Raw genomic sequence first — 14,870 nt, 5'->3', positions numbered from 1 at the left:
CAGAACCCTGGTTCTATGATATTCACCAGGTTACCTAACAGAACCCTGGTTCTATGATATTCACCAGGTTACCTAACAGAACCCTGATTCTATGATATTCACCAGGTATAACAGAACCTAACAGATATTCATGATATTCACCAGGTTACCTAACAGAACCCTGGTTCTATGATATTCACCAGGTTACCTAACAGAACCCTGATTCTATGATATTCACCAGGTTACCTAACAGAACCCTGATTCTATGATATTCACCAGGTTACCTAACAGAACCCTGGTTCTATGATATTCACCAGGTTACCTAACAGAACCCTGGTTCTATGATATTCACCAGGTTACCTAACAGAACCCTGGTTCTATGATATTCACCAGGTTACCTAACAGAACCCTGGTTCTATGATATTCACCAGGTTACCTAACAGAACCCTGGTTCTATGATATTCACCAGGTTACCTAACAGAACCCTGATTCTATGATATTCACCAGGTTACAACCCCTGATTCTATGATATTCACCAGGTTACCTAACATGATATTCACCAGGTTACCTGAACCCTTTCTATGATATTCACCAGGTTACCTAACAGAACCCTGATTCTATGATATTCACCAGGTTACCTAACAGAACCCTGATTCTATGATATTCACCAGGTTACCTAACAGAACCCTGGTTCTATGATATTCACCAGGTTACCTAACAGAACCCTGATTCTATGATATTCACCAGGTTACCTAACATAACCCTGGTTCTCTGATATTCACCAGGTTACCTAACAGAACCCTGGTTCTATGATATTCACAAGGTGAAAGTATATGAGCTCTATGGTAGTTGGTAGTTGACTAGGTTACCTTTCACACATGGAAGACAAACGTACTTAGATGTGAAGACGGGAGAGACTATGGCCATATATAGGAAGTGGAGTCGTCTGCTATTAGCTGTTGCGTGACAGATGTTGTTTGATTGGATCTCCCTCGACTCCGCCCCTAACGAGGCTAATAATATCATAGAACCGGGGTTATGTTAGGTAACCTTAAGTTTCATGTCCTACTATGCTAATGTCTCTGTATTAAATTGCCCATAACTTTAACACTGGCAGAGATCCTGGAACTAATATACCCTTAAAGTATATTATATTCAACAATATATATAAAAAATCGAAACATTTATATTTTCAATATTTATATTTTCTATATTAATAAATTAATGTAAGAAATGTATGAATGAAATCAAAATACAAGTGAAATGCTGACAGTGAAATACTTACTTACAAGCCCTTAATTAATCAACAATGCAGTTTTAAGAAAAATAAGTGTTATGTATAAAAATACAAATAATTAATATTAAAGAGCAGCAGAAAAATAACAGTAGCGAGGCTGTATACAGGTATTACCGGTACAGAGTCAATGTGGAGGCTGTATACAGGAGGTACCGGTACAGAGTCAATGTGGAGGCTGTATACAGGAGGTACCGGTACAGAGTCAATGTGGAGGCTATATACAGGACGTACCGGTACAGAGTCAATGTGGAGGCTATATACAGGACGTACCGGTACAGAGTCAATGTGGAGGCTGTATACAGGTATTACCGGTACATAGTCAATGTGGAGGCTATATACAGGACGTACCAGTACAGAGTCAATGTGGAGGGTATATAAAGGAGGTACCGGAACAGAGTCAATGTGGAGGGTATATACAGAGTCAGTGGAGGCTATATACAGGACGGAACAGAGTACCGGAACAGAGTCAATGTGGAGGCTATATACAGGAGGTACCGGAACAGAGTCAATGTGGAGGCTATATACAGGAGGTACCGGAACAGAGTCAATGTGGAGGGTATATCCAGGAGGTACCGGAACAGAGTCAATGTGGAGGGTATATACAGGAGGTACCGGAACAGAGTCAATGTGGAGGCTTTATACAGGAGGTACCGGAACAGAGTCAATGTGGAGGCTATATACAGGAGGTACCGGAACAGAGTCAATGTGGAGGGTATATACAAGAGGTACTGGAACAGAGTCAATGTGGAGGGTATATACAGGAGGTACCGGAACAGAGTCAATGTGGAGGCTATATACAGGAGGTACCGGTACAGAGTCAATGTGCGGGGACACAGGTGAGTCGAGGAAAAATACTACTCCTATTACAGAGCAAGTGGTAAAGATTCATATGACATCCATTGTTGGAGGACTGTAGCATCTAATGATGAAACATGTAGCATCTCCACAGAGGAGCTCTGTCATGATTGTAGCAGATTACTAACAAGTTACTTATATAAGCTGTGTTGACTATGACATTACTTTAGCTAATATGGTGACAACGATGTAGGCTGTGTGTAGCAGTTATGAAATGGTTTGGTTTGGAAAGGTTTTAAGTACTGGTCACCTACAGCTAATGTGTTGTGTATTGACGTTCACAAGCGAAGGGAAAAGGTGAGCAAATTGATGTGAGAGGAAATACAACGTGGCGGTTGTGACAGTGAACTGTGTTTACGCATCATCAGGGGTGAATTCCTTCAGCCGATTCTGTTGCATGTGATGCATTTGCTCTATTGTTTACAGTATGATTTGTATGGTATAAAGCGTGGCTTTAAGGGAAAAGTATGGTCACATCTAATAAAAACAAATGTGAAAAATGAACAGAGTATTAACATAAATGTGTTTTAACACACTACCTATTCGTAGAAGTATTTATTCATCATCTACATATTCATTTTAAGCTTCTACGTCTGTGTACAGGAAAGTATTATTTGTAAGACGTAAGAGAAAATGTATCAGTTTATTGTTAAATTATTATGACGTTCTTTCCAACACAAAAAGTGTCGTAACTATTGTTTCCAAACTGCGTTACCCACTCCAGTCAGCAGATGGCGATGGGCGTCTTTCAGGTGATGATTCTTGCGTGACGTATTATGGACTGGACGGGACGCTTCTTCAGGAACAACAAGGCGCCAACTCTTACAACCACCTCGGGAGCCTGCTTGACAATAAAACTAAAAGATTGATTCTTTGGACCATGTTATTGTACATGACCTAATCTCAGTGTTTTAGACAAATTTCGGTTGACGTATCTACTGGTGAACTTTAACCTAATGTGCTTGTTCAATTTGCAAACTTGTTGAAGATTGATACTGAGGTTAGCACTAGGCTAGTCGCTAATGCTAGCTAGCTAGCGAGATAACATCCCTGACCATGAGCTCACTGAACTACTCCTCCCTTGCTAATGAAGAGGAGGTCTGCTTTACGGAGAAAGAATCTTTCAGAATGATAAAGGAGGAAGAGGAGGCTGTTATAGTGAAAGAAGAGAAAGAACCTTTTAGAGAGGAAGAGGATGATATCTTAATAAACGTGAAGGAGGAAGACGTTTTGAGAGTGAAAAAGGAGGAGACAGAAGATCCGATTGACACTAGTGAGTACTGTCTTAAAAACAAGGACACAAACTATGCAGTTGTTGAACTAATGTGGGTTTTTAATGGGCATTCTTACTGTAGGAATTGTTAAATGGTCGATCTGCCATTGGTTCATATACTTTTACGACTTTTCATTTAGATGTATTGAATTCTCCATGTGGTCGACATTAAAGTTCCCCTCATCTAGTATAACAGTTTTTTTAATATTCAATATTACTGGGTATGTTCTACTTAAAATATAAAAAGGCACCCATTTTGTGGAACAACCCTTTTACATTTGCACCACAAATATTTTTTTAGGAAATCAAGATGAAAGTGGCCATTTTAGGCCCTTTTTAGACATATTCATGCCCCTTGTAAGACTCTGTGATTGCAATAAAATATCATAAGTTTACCATCTGTTTGATATTCTCATTCACACAGGAGAGAGACATGACTATTGTGGATCCTCTGCGGAGCCTCAACAACATCCTGATGCTGACGAGGCAGAGAAGAGTCTCTCCAGATCAGAACACCAGATGGTACAGCTTGGTCTGGTCTAGCATACAGCTTGCTTTATCGGCTTGGGCTGGGTTTCTGTAGAGCACTTTATGACAACAGTGACATCAGCATCCATAATGATGTGCGTCTGTGTCCCCTCTTTATGGTTACTAGGACAACACTGGCCCTTCCACCCTCCCGGAGTCCCTGTATCGTGCCTCTCCCGGTCGCACCTTACTGCTGGGTATGAAGAGGTTGTCTGTGCTGCTGGTGGACTACAGGAAAACAACGGGGCTGAGTGGAACTGTGAGAGGAGGAGAAGAGATGAAAGGATCCGATTTGACTCATCAAAGTAAGTGCTGTAGTTTAGTTTGAACAAATACAATAGATCTGCCCACTAGTATCTGTTACCAGGACAACCAGCAGAGTTATGTTAGTTGACAGGAAGATAGACTGGTGGATATGGATGTTATGAATATCATAACACTGAAAAATGATTCTGCCAATGAAAGGAGAGAAACCAATAGCCCATATAATGGTATGCTTGTTTTACAAAAATGTATCCTTAAAACATTATGTATATTACATTGCCTGTCCCAGTCAACCCCCCTATATTTACAAGACTGTTGAACAGGCAAACTAAACTCAAGACACTTTATTACAGCTATGGCCTTTGTCTTTCACCTTGAGTTGTTTATTTATGTTTGAGAAAAAAAAAAAACTTTCAACATGTACAAAATAAACTCAGCAAAAAAATGTACGGATCTTTTTCAAGACCTTGTCAAGACCTGTCTCCAATGTCTAGTTACTGATGTTTGCTTTGTGTTTTAGTACTTTATTTTCCCCACCCAAAATATGACATCAGGTTGATGGATTATCGGCAGAGAATATGTTAACTAACAGTCAAAATGTTGCGTTTTATAATTTGAAAATCTGTTTCCAAATATTTCACCTTATTTTACTTTACTTTGGACACCCAAAATATGAACGCGATAGTCTAAATAAGAAATTGGGCCATTAAAACAGCAGGTGTCAAACCCTTTCAACAATGGGGAGATTTTACTGATGTGCTTTGTGTTTTCAACATAAAAACAAGTTTTGGACTTCCACTTAAAATGACTTATTTACTTGTTATGTTTAAGGAAGTGTGTACAGTCGTGGCCAAAAGTTTTGAGAATAACACAAATGTTAATTTTCACCAAATCTCCTGCCTCCGTTTGTATGATGGCAATTTGCATACACTCCAGAATGTTATGAAGAGTGTTCAGATGAATTGCAATTAATTGCAAAGTCCCTCTTTTCCATGCAATTGAACTGAGTCCCACCCCAAAACTGGAAGCTTCAAAAGGAGGGTGGTGCTTGGAATCATTGTTCTTCATATGTCACCCACGGTTACCTGCAAGGAAACACGTGCCGTCCTCATTGCTTTGCACAAAAAGGGCTTCACAGGCAAGGATAGCTGCCAGTGAGATTGCACCAAAATCAACCATTTATCTGATCATCAAGAACTTCAAGGAGAGCGGTTCAATTGTTGTGAAGAAGGCTTCAGGGCACCCAAGAAAGTCCAGCAAGTGCCAGGACCGTCTCCTAAAGTTGATTCAGCTGCGGGATCGGGGCACCAACAGTACAGAGCTTGCTCAGGAATGGCAGCAAGCAGGTGTGCGTGCATCTGCACGTACAGTGAAGTGAAGACTTTGGTGTCAAGAAGGACAGCAAAGAAACCACTTATCTCCAGGAAAAAACATCAGGGACAGACTGATATTCTGCAAAAGTTACATGGATTGGACTGCTGAGGACTGGGGTAAAGTCATTTTCTCTGAATCCCCTTTCCGAATGTTTGGGGCAAAGCTTGTCCGGAGAAGACAAGGTGAGCGCTACCATCAGTCCTGTGTCATGCCAACAGTAAAGCATCCTGAGACCATTCATGTTGCTTCTCAGCCAAGGGTGTGGGCTCACTCACAATGTTGCCTAAGAACACAGCCATGAATAAAGAATGGTACCAACACATCCTCCGAGAGCAACTTCTCCCAACCATCCAGGAACAGTTCTGTGACGAACAATGCCTTTTCCAGCATGATGGAGCACCTTGCCATAACTAAGTGGCTCGGGTAACAAAACATCAATATTTTGGGTCCATGGCCAGGAAACTCCACAGACCATAATCCCATTGAGAACTTGTGGACAATCATCAAGAGGCGGGTGGACAAACAAAAACCCACATTCTGACAAAATCCAAGGATTGATTATGCAAGAATGGGCTGCCGTCAGTGGCCCAGAAGTTAATTGACAGCATGCCAGGGCGGATTGCAGAGGTCTTGAAAAAGAAGGATCGACACTGCAAATATTGACACTGCATCAACTTCATGTCATTGTAAATAAAAGCCTTTGACACTTATGAAATGCTTGTAATTATACTTCATCATTCCATAGTAACATCTGACAAAAATATCTAAAGACACTGAAGCAGCAAACTTTGGAAAGTAATATTTTTCATTCTCAAAACTTTTGGCCACGACTGTAGGTCACATTCTGTATCATACAGCTATCTATGAAAGTTATATATTTAGAACTACCTGCTCGATTGGAATCCAGTGATGTCTGTGTCTTGAGTGTCCTAGAACTGTTTAGTTTTGTGTGTTCTGACAGAATGAATAAATAAGTTGTGTAAGCATTGTCAGTAATTACCAGGAAACTCTACAACATTTGTTTTAAAATCACACTAAGATTGTTAAAACTGGACTTAGGTTATTGAGAGCTCTGATTAGGATTTACCCTCGAAGCAAGGCCGTTTTATCATGTGGAGGTTTCTTTCGGTCTCTATTTTTCTTTTAAACACTGTCTTTGGCAGGTGAAAGACCAGACTCAGAGGAACCAGAGCCAGGGACGTCCACACCAGCAAGAAGACACCAGTGTTCCCACTGTGGAAAGGGTTGTAACCACTTAAGTGAGCTTAAACGACACGAGAGAATACACACAGGGGAGAAGCCTTACCACTGCTCCAAGTGTGGAAGGAGTTTTAGTCATAAAGGAAACCTGAACCAACATGAGAGAATGCATACAGGGGAGAATCCTTACCACTGCTCCCATTGTGGAAAGGGTTTTAACGATTTGGGGAAGCTGAAACGACATGAGAGAATGCATACAGGGGAGAATCCTTACCACTGCTCCCATTGTGGAAAGGGTTTTAAAGATTTGGGGAAGCTGAAACGACATGAGAGAATACACACAGGGGAGAAGCCTTACCACTGCTCCAAGTGTGGAAGGAGTTTTAGCCATAAAGGAAACCTGAACCAACATGAGAGACTACACAGAGGGGAGAAGCCTTACCACTGCTCCCAGTGTGGAAAGTGTTTCAACCAGTCAGGAGAGCTGAAACGGCATGAGAGAATGCACACAGGGGAGAAGCCTTACCACTGCTCCCATTGTGGAAATGGTTTTAACAATTTAGGGAAGCTGAAACGGCATGATAGAATTCACACAGGGGAGAAGCCTTACCACTGCTCCCTGTGTGGCAAGGGTTTTAACGATTTGGGGAAGCTGAAACGGCATGATAGAATTCACACAGGGGAGAAGCCTTTCCACTGCTCGCAATGTGGAAAGATGTTTAACCAGAAAGGACATCTGAAAGCTCATGAGAACATACACACAGGGGAGAAGCCTTACCAATGTTCCCAGTGTGGAAAGTGTTTCAACTGGGCAGGGGATCTAAAAAACACGAAAGAATACACACAGGGAGAAGCCTTACCACTGCTCCCAGTGTGGCAAGTGTTTTAACCAGTTAGGGGCCCTGAAACAGCACGAGAGAATACACACAGGGGAGAAGCCTTACCACTGCTCCTATTGTGAAAAGGGTTTTAACAATTTGGGGAACCTGAAACAGCATGAGAGAATACACACAGGGGAGAAGGCTTACCACTGCTCCCAGTGTGGAAAGGGTTTTAACGATTTGAGGAACCTGAAACAGCATGAGAATTCACACAGGGGAGAAGCCTTTCCACTGCTCGCAATGTGGAAAGATGTTTAACCAGAAAGGACATCTGAAAGCTCATGAGAACATACACACAGGGGAGAAGCCTTACCAATGCTCCTAAGTGTATGTAATCGTTGACTTCAACTGTAAATACCGTATACTGTATCCTTCACTATATATTCTTCACTATATATTGCATCTGAGCTGTTCTGTCACTGCTCATCCATATGGTTTATACTTATATATTTCCCATTCCTTTACTAGATTATGTGTATTAGGTTTAGTTGTGGAATTTGTTAGATATTATCTGTTTGATACTGCTGCACTGTCGGATCTTGAAGCATAAGCATTTCACTACACTCACAATAACATATGCTAACCATGTGTATGTGACCAGTAACATCTGCTAACCATGTGCATGTGACCAATAACATCTGCTAACCATGTGTATGTGACCAATAACATCTGCTAACCATGTGTATGTGACCAAAAACATCTGCTAACCATGTGTATGTGACCGATAACATTATTTTTTGATTTTAACAAAACAAGTCCATGTGATGATGTTTGATCAATGTGGAAAACTGATTGGATTTGTAAAAATCCATCTACATAAGGTATTTTTATTCATTTTCACACAACTGGGTACCGGTGACTGGTGACATTTTGTGTTTCACCCAACTGGCAACCTAAATCCAATGACGGTGGACATTTTGTGTTGATTTCATGTTGAATTCACTTTAGTTGACGAATCAAAGAAATGTAAATAGAAACTAGATGTTGAACTGATGTCTGTGCCCAGTGGGCTGGTTTGAATAAGCAGCAGATGTTGGATCAATATCCACCTTAGTAGCTAAATTTCCGTGCAATTTGCGACAGATTTTCATGTGAATATTCTCAAATCTGCATAAAACAATATACGCATTTTCCCACGGGAAATGTTTGCATCAAACAGATTTATTGCGGATAAGTCTGCGTGATGAAGTAGTGCACGGAAAAAAATGTTTTGCTGTTGAATTCCCATGTACTGAATGAAAAATGCAAGTTAAATGGGTTTCCATCGCATTTTCAGCTCTACTGAGGGTTTTGAAAAACCGTTGAGTTATATAGTAAACGTGCTCTTGTCCCGTGCACTGTAGCCAGCAGCTCACAGATACAGTGTTGGTAGGCTACCTACATGATGAGATTATTATGGATGAGAGAGATATTATTTGTCAAATGGCAACCATGCATCGATCATCATGTCACCAGAATAAGACTATCAAAATGTAAAGGAGCATCAAGCTCATCACGTGCACTTTCACCACCCTGTGAAGTTCATAACTTATTTCATCTGTAGCCTAATAAACTGCATGTGTTCCCAAATCGTAGTGGGAGGACCAATCAACATATCATCACGTGACTCCAAGTTAACTTCGATATGATGGTTATTATATAAATATTTGCGCATAAAGGAGTTTCCACTGCCTTTTCTCACTCATACATTTTTACTGAAACAAAAACACCCCACCATGTAAAACAAACCAACAAATCTTCTGTAGGCATTTATAAAAGTGTACACGCAAATCCTGTTTCCATCAGCCCGGTCATTACTTTGGAAATTGTTGGATCAATATCCACCTTCATGATGTGGATGAAGCCTGATTTGGAATGTCTGAGTAGTTCTATATGATGTCATAATACACCCTTCTGATAATCAAGTGATATTTGTTATGTCTGCGTAGTTCTATATGATGTCATAATACACCCCTCTGATAGTGATACATTTGCTCCATTGTTTCCATGTCAGTTGGTTTCCCGCTCTGATGATTTATATCTGACAGAGGGGCTTTAAAGGAAATGTATGGTGACATCTTAGTGTGTCTTGAAATAGGATTATTAATCATAAACTCCTATAGCAACAATACACTGTGGCGTTGAAGTAGGGGTTTAATGGCACAGGCAGGGAGCCCAGCCAACAGCGAGTTGCAGTAATCCAGACGGGAGATGACAAGTGCCTGGATTAGGACCTGCGCCGCTTCCTGTGTGAGGCAGGGTCGTACTCTGCGGATGTTGTAGAGCATGAACCTACAGGAACGGGCCACCGCCATGATGTTGGTTGAGAACGACAGGGTGTTGTCCAGGATCACGCCAAGGTTCTTAGCGCTCTGGGAGGAGGACACAATGGAGTTGTCAACCGTGATGGCGAGATCATGGAACGGGCAGTCCTTCCCCGGGAGGAAGAGCAGCTCCGTCTTGCCGAGGTTCAGCTTGAGGTGGTGATCCGTCATCCACACTGATATGTCTGCCAGACATGCAGAGATGCGATTCGCCACCTGGTCATCAGAAGGGGGAAAGGAGAAGATTAATTGTGTGTCGTCTGCATAGCAATGATAGGAGAGACCATGTGAGGTTATGACAGAGCCAAGTGACTTGGTGTATAGCGAGAATAGGAGAGGGCCTAGAACAGAGCCCTGGGGGACACCAGTGGTGAGAGTGCGTGGCGAGGAGACAGATTCTCGCCACGCCACCTGGTAGGAGCGACCTGTCAGGTAGGACGCAATCCAAGCGTGGGCCGCGCCGGAGATGCCCAACTCGGAGAGGGTGGAGAGGAGGATCTGATGGTTCACAGTATCGAAGGCAGCCGATAGGTCTAGAAGGATGAGAGCAGAGGAGAGAGAGTTAGCTTTAGCAGTGCGGAGCGCCTCCGTGATATAGAGAAGAGCAGTCTCAGTTGAATGACTAGTCTTGAAACCTGACTGATTTGGATCAAGAAGGTCATTCTGAGAGAGATAGCGGGAGAGCTGGCCAAGGACGGCACGTTCAAGAGTTTTGGAGAGAAAAGAAAGAAGGGATACTGGTCTGTAGTTGTTGACATCGGAAGGATCGAGTGTAGGTTTTTTCAGAAGGGGTGCAACTCTCGCTCTCTTGAAGACGGAAGGGACGTAGCCAGCGGTCAGGGATGAGTTGATGAGCGAGGTGAGGTAAGGGAGAAGGTCTCCGGAAATGGTCTGGAGAAGAGAGGAGGGGATAGGGTCAAGCGAGCAGGTTGTTGGGCGGCCGGCCGTCACAAGAAGCGAGATTTCATCTGGAGAGAGAGGGGAGAAAGAGGTCAGAGCACAGGGTAGGGCAGTGTGAGCAGAACCAGCGGTGTCGTTTGACTTAGCAAACGAGGATCGGATGTCGTCGACCTTCTTTTCAAAATGGTTGACGAAGTCATCTGCAGAGAGGGAGGAGGGGGGAGGAGGATTCAGGAGGGAGGAGAAGGTGGCAAAGAGCTTCCTAGGGTTAGAGGCAGATGCTTGGAATTTAGAGTGGTAGAAAGTGGCTTTAGCAGCAGAGACAGAGAAGGAAAAAGTAGAGAGGAGGGAGTGAAAGGATGCCAGGTCCGCAGGGAGGCGAGTTTTCCTCCATTTCCGCTCGGCTGCCCGGAGCTCTGTTCTGTGAGCTCGCAATGAGTCGTCGAGCCACGGAGCGGGAGGGGAGGACCGAGCCGGCCTGGAGGATAGGGGACATAGAGAGTCAAAGGATGCAGAAAGGGAAGAGAGGAGGGTTGAGGAGGCAGAATCAGGAGATAGGTTGGAGAAGGTATGAGCAGAGGGAAGAGATGATAGGATGGAAGAGGAGAGAGTAGCGGGGGAGAGAGAGCGAAGGTTGGGACGGCGCGATACCATCCGAGTAGGGGCAGTGTGGGAAGTGTTGGATGAGAGCGAGAGGGAAAAGGATACAAGGTAGTGGTCGGAGACTTGGAGGGGAGTTGCAATGAGGTTAGTGGAAGAACAGCATCTAGTAAAGATGAGGTCGAGCGTATTGCCTGCCTTGTGAGTAGGGGGGAAGGTGAGAGGGTGAGGTCAAAAGAGGAGAGGAGTGGAAAGAAGGAGGCAGAGAGGAATGAGTCAAAGGTAGACGTGGGGAGGTTAAAGTCGCCCAGGACTGTGAGAGGTGAGCCGTCCTCAGGAAAGGAGCTTATCAAGGCATCAAGCTCATTGATGAACTCTCCGAGGGAACCTGGAGGGCGATAAATGATAAGGATGTTAAGCTTGAAAGGGCTGGTAACTGTGACAGCATGGAATTCAAAGGAGGCGATAGACAGATGGGTAAGGGGAGAGAGAGAATGACCACTTGGGAGAGATGAGGATCCCGGTGCCACCACCCCGCTGACCAGAAGCTCTCGGGGTGTGCGAGAACACGTGGGCGGACGAAGAGAGAGCAGTAGGAGTAGCAGTGTTATCTGTGGTGATCCATGTTTCCGTCAGTGCCAAGAAGTCGAGGGACTGGAGGGAGGCATAGGCTGAGATGAACTCTGCCTTGTTGGCCGCAGATCGGCAGTTCCAGAGGCTACCGGAGACCTGGAACTCCACGTGGGTCGTGCGCGCTGGGACCACCAGATTAGGGTGGCCGCGGCCACGCGGTGTGGAGCGTTTGTATGGTCTGTGCAGAGAGGAGAGAACAGGGATAGATAGACACATAGTTGACAGGCTACAGAAGAGGCTACGCTAATGCAAAGGAGATTGGAATGACAAGTGGACTACACGTCTCGAATGTTCAGAAAGTTAAGCTTACGTAGCAAGAATCTTATTGACTAAAATGATTGAAATGCTACAGTACTGCTGGAGTAGGCTAGCTGGCAGTGGCTGCGTTGTTGACTTTGTAGGCTAGCTGGTAGTGGCTGCGATGTTGACACTACACTAATCAAGTCGTTCCGTCGAGTGTAATAGTTTCTACAGTGCTGCTATTCGGGGGCTAGCTGGCTAGCTAGCAGGTTGATTGCGTTACGTTACCTTAAAAGAACGACAATAGCTGGCTAGCTAACCTAGAAAATCGCTCTAGGCTACACAATTGTCTTAGATACAAAGACGGCTATGTAGCTAGCTAGCTACGATCAAACAAATCAAACCGTTGTACTGTAATAGTTTCTACAGTGCAGGAAGGCAGTGAGTTGCTGCGCAACAGCCTTCTCTAAAATGTGAGAGGAATGGAAGATTCGATATAGGCCGATAGTTTTTTATATTTTCTGGGTCAAGGTTTGGCTTTTTCAAGAGAGGCTTTATTACTGCCACTTTTAGTGAGTTTGGTACACATCCGGTGGATAGAGAGCTGTTTATTATGTTCAACATAGGAGGGCCAAGCACAGGAAGCAGCTCTTTCAGTAGTTTAGTTGGAATAGGGTCCAGTATGCAGCTTGAAGGTTTAGAGGCCATGATTATTTTCATCATTGTGTCAAGAGATATAGTACTAAAACACTTGAGCGTCTCTCTTGATCCTAGGTCCTGTATTCAGCATTTCACAGTGAGGTCTACTACACCTGCTGTATTCAGCATTTCACAGTGAGGTCTACTACACCTGTTGTATTGATGGGGGACAAATAACAATTTGTTTGATCTAAATATGGAGTATGTCAGTTTCAATGTTACTTCTTGGATTAAATTATATTTTTCAAACTCAGGCGGTGTGTGTTTATCTGTGGTGTGTGTGTGTGTGGTGTCTCTGTTTCGTTGTCTCTGATTGAGAACCATACTTAGGTAGCCTGTTTTCCCACTGTTAGTTGTGGGTGGTTGCTTTCTGTTTTTGTGTCCGCACCTGACAGAACTGTTTCAGTTGTTCTCTTTGTTGTTCTGCATTTTAGTGTTCAGTTTCGAATAAATAATATGAACATGTACCACGCTGCACCTTGGTCCTCACCTTCCTCAAATACTTACAGTTCTCTCCTCAATTACTTACAGTTTCTTTGGAAAGTATTCAGACCCCTTGACTTTTTTCAAATTTTGTTACGTTACAGTCTTATTCTAAAATGGATTAAATAAAACAATTTCCTCAACAATCTACACAAAATACCCCATAATGACAAAGCGGAAACAAGCTTTTTTATAAATGTTTTGCAAATGTATTAAACACAAAATTATTTACAGAAGTATTCAGACCCTTTGCTGAATGAGACTCGAAATTGAGCTCAGGTGCATCCTGTTTCCATTGATCGTCCTTGAGATGTTTCTACAATTTAATTGGAGTCCACCTGTGGTAAATTCAATTGATTGGACATGATTTGGAAAGGCACACACGTGTCTATATAAGGTTCCACAGTTGACAGTGCATGTCAGAGCAAGAACCAAGCCATGAGGTGGAAGGAAATGTCCATAGAGCTCCGAGACAGGGTTGTGTTGAGGCACAGATCTGGGGAAGGGTACCAAAACATTTCTGCAGCATTGAAGGCCCCTGTTTTAGCCCCCTGCAGTAAAAGGTTATTTGTGGGGTAAAATGATCTGTTTAAGTCATTAGTAAAGGGCACATCGTTTAAAGAACACAGTTATTTTATTTTATTTTGTGGTCTATATCCTCTCAATCAGTCATTCCTTCATAAACCGAAAACATATGTACCTAAACACAACATGTGTTCAAGGGCCCCTCTCGGTTCACGACCTCTTGACCATTATATTTTCTGGATAGCTGACAACTATTTTTTAAAGGTCAAAAGTGATCTGTTTAGGTCATCAGTAAAGGAAGCATAGTTGAAGAGTACAATGACCCTTTCAAAGACTGAGACATCCACCCCTATAACTATTTTTTTTTAAATGATCTGTTTAGGACATTAGTAAAACGGATGTTTTCAAAGACCCCTGGGGGGCCAGGTTGTTAATTATTTTGTGTCCATATAGTTCCCCTGTGTGCAAGGGCCCCCTAGATTCACAACTTCTTAACCCTTAACATTCCCAGCCAAGGGGAGAGAAAGAGGGAGAGAAATTTAGTACAGTCATTTAAACATACATATTACAATTGTTAAAGTTTACTATGTAATATTAAATACAAAATTTAATAAAATAAAATAATTAAATTATGTCACTAATGATTTTTACTAAAGAACTTTTTCTAAATCATACATGTTATTATTACATGTAGCATCACTACATAACAACAACATGGTAGCAACACCACATGGTACATACATTATTGGGCACAACAATACATCACACGAAGCAGCCACATCTGTCAGTAAGAGTGTCCACAATTGAGTCCTTGAATGAAGAGATGGAGATGGATT

At 42.8% G+C, this 14,870-nt stretch overlaps 1 protein-coding gene and 1 pseudogene across 1 annotated transcript in view; one reads left to right on the top strand and one right to left on the bottom strand.

The window, feature by feature from the left end:
- Positions 1-14,870, bottom strand: part of LOC135532479 (zinc finger protein 436-like) — a 781,678-nt gene that overhangs the window by 120,613 nt on the left and 646,195 nt on the right. The gene's annotated exons all lie outside the window — the stretch shown is intronic.
- Positions 1-14,870, top strand: part of LOC135525310 (zinc finger protein 850-like) — a 138,484-nt pseudogene that overhangs the window by 78,054 nt on the left and 45,560 nt on the right.

This window comes from Oncorhynchus masou, chromosome 5 (genome assembly GCF_036934945.1).
Source record: "Oncorhynchus masou masou isolate Uvic2021 chromosome 5, UVic_Omas_1.1, whole genome shotgun sequence".
In the NCBI taxonomy this organism is placed as follows: Eukaryota; Metazoa; Chordata; class Actinopteri; order Salmoniformes; family Salmonidae; genus Oncorhynchus; species Oncorhynchus masou.
Note: the sequence above shows the minus strand (reverse complement) of the source record. Positions and strands in the feature narration are given on the sequence as shown.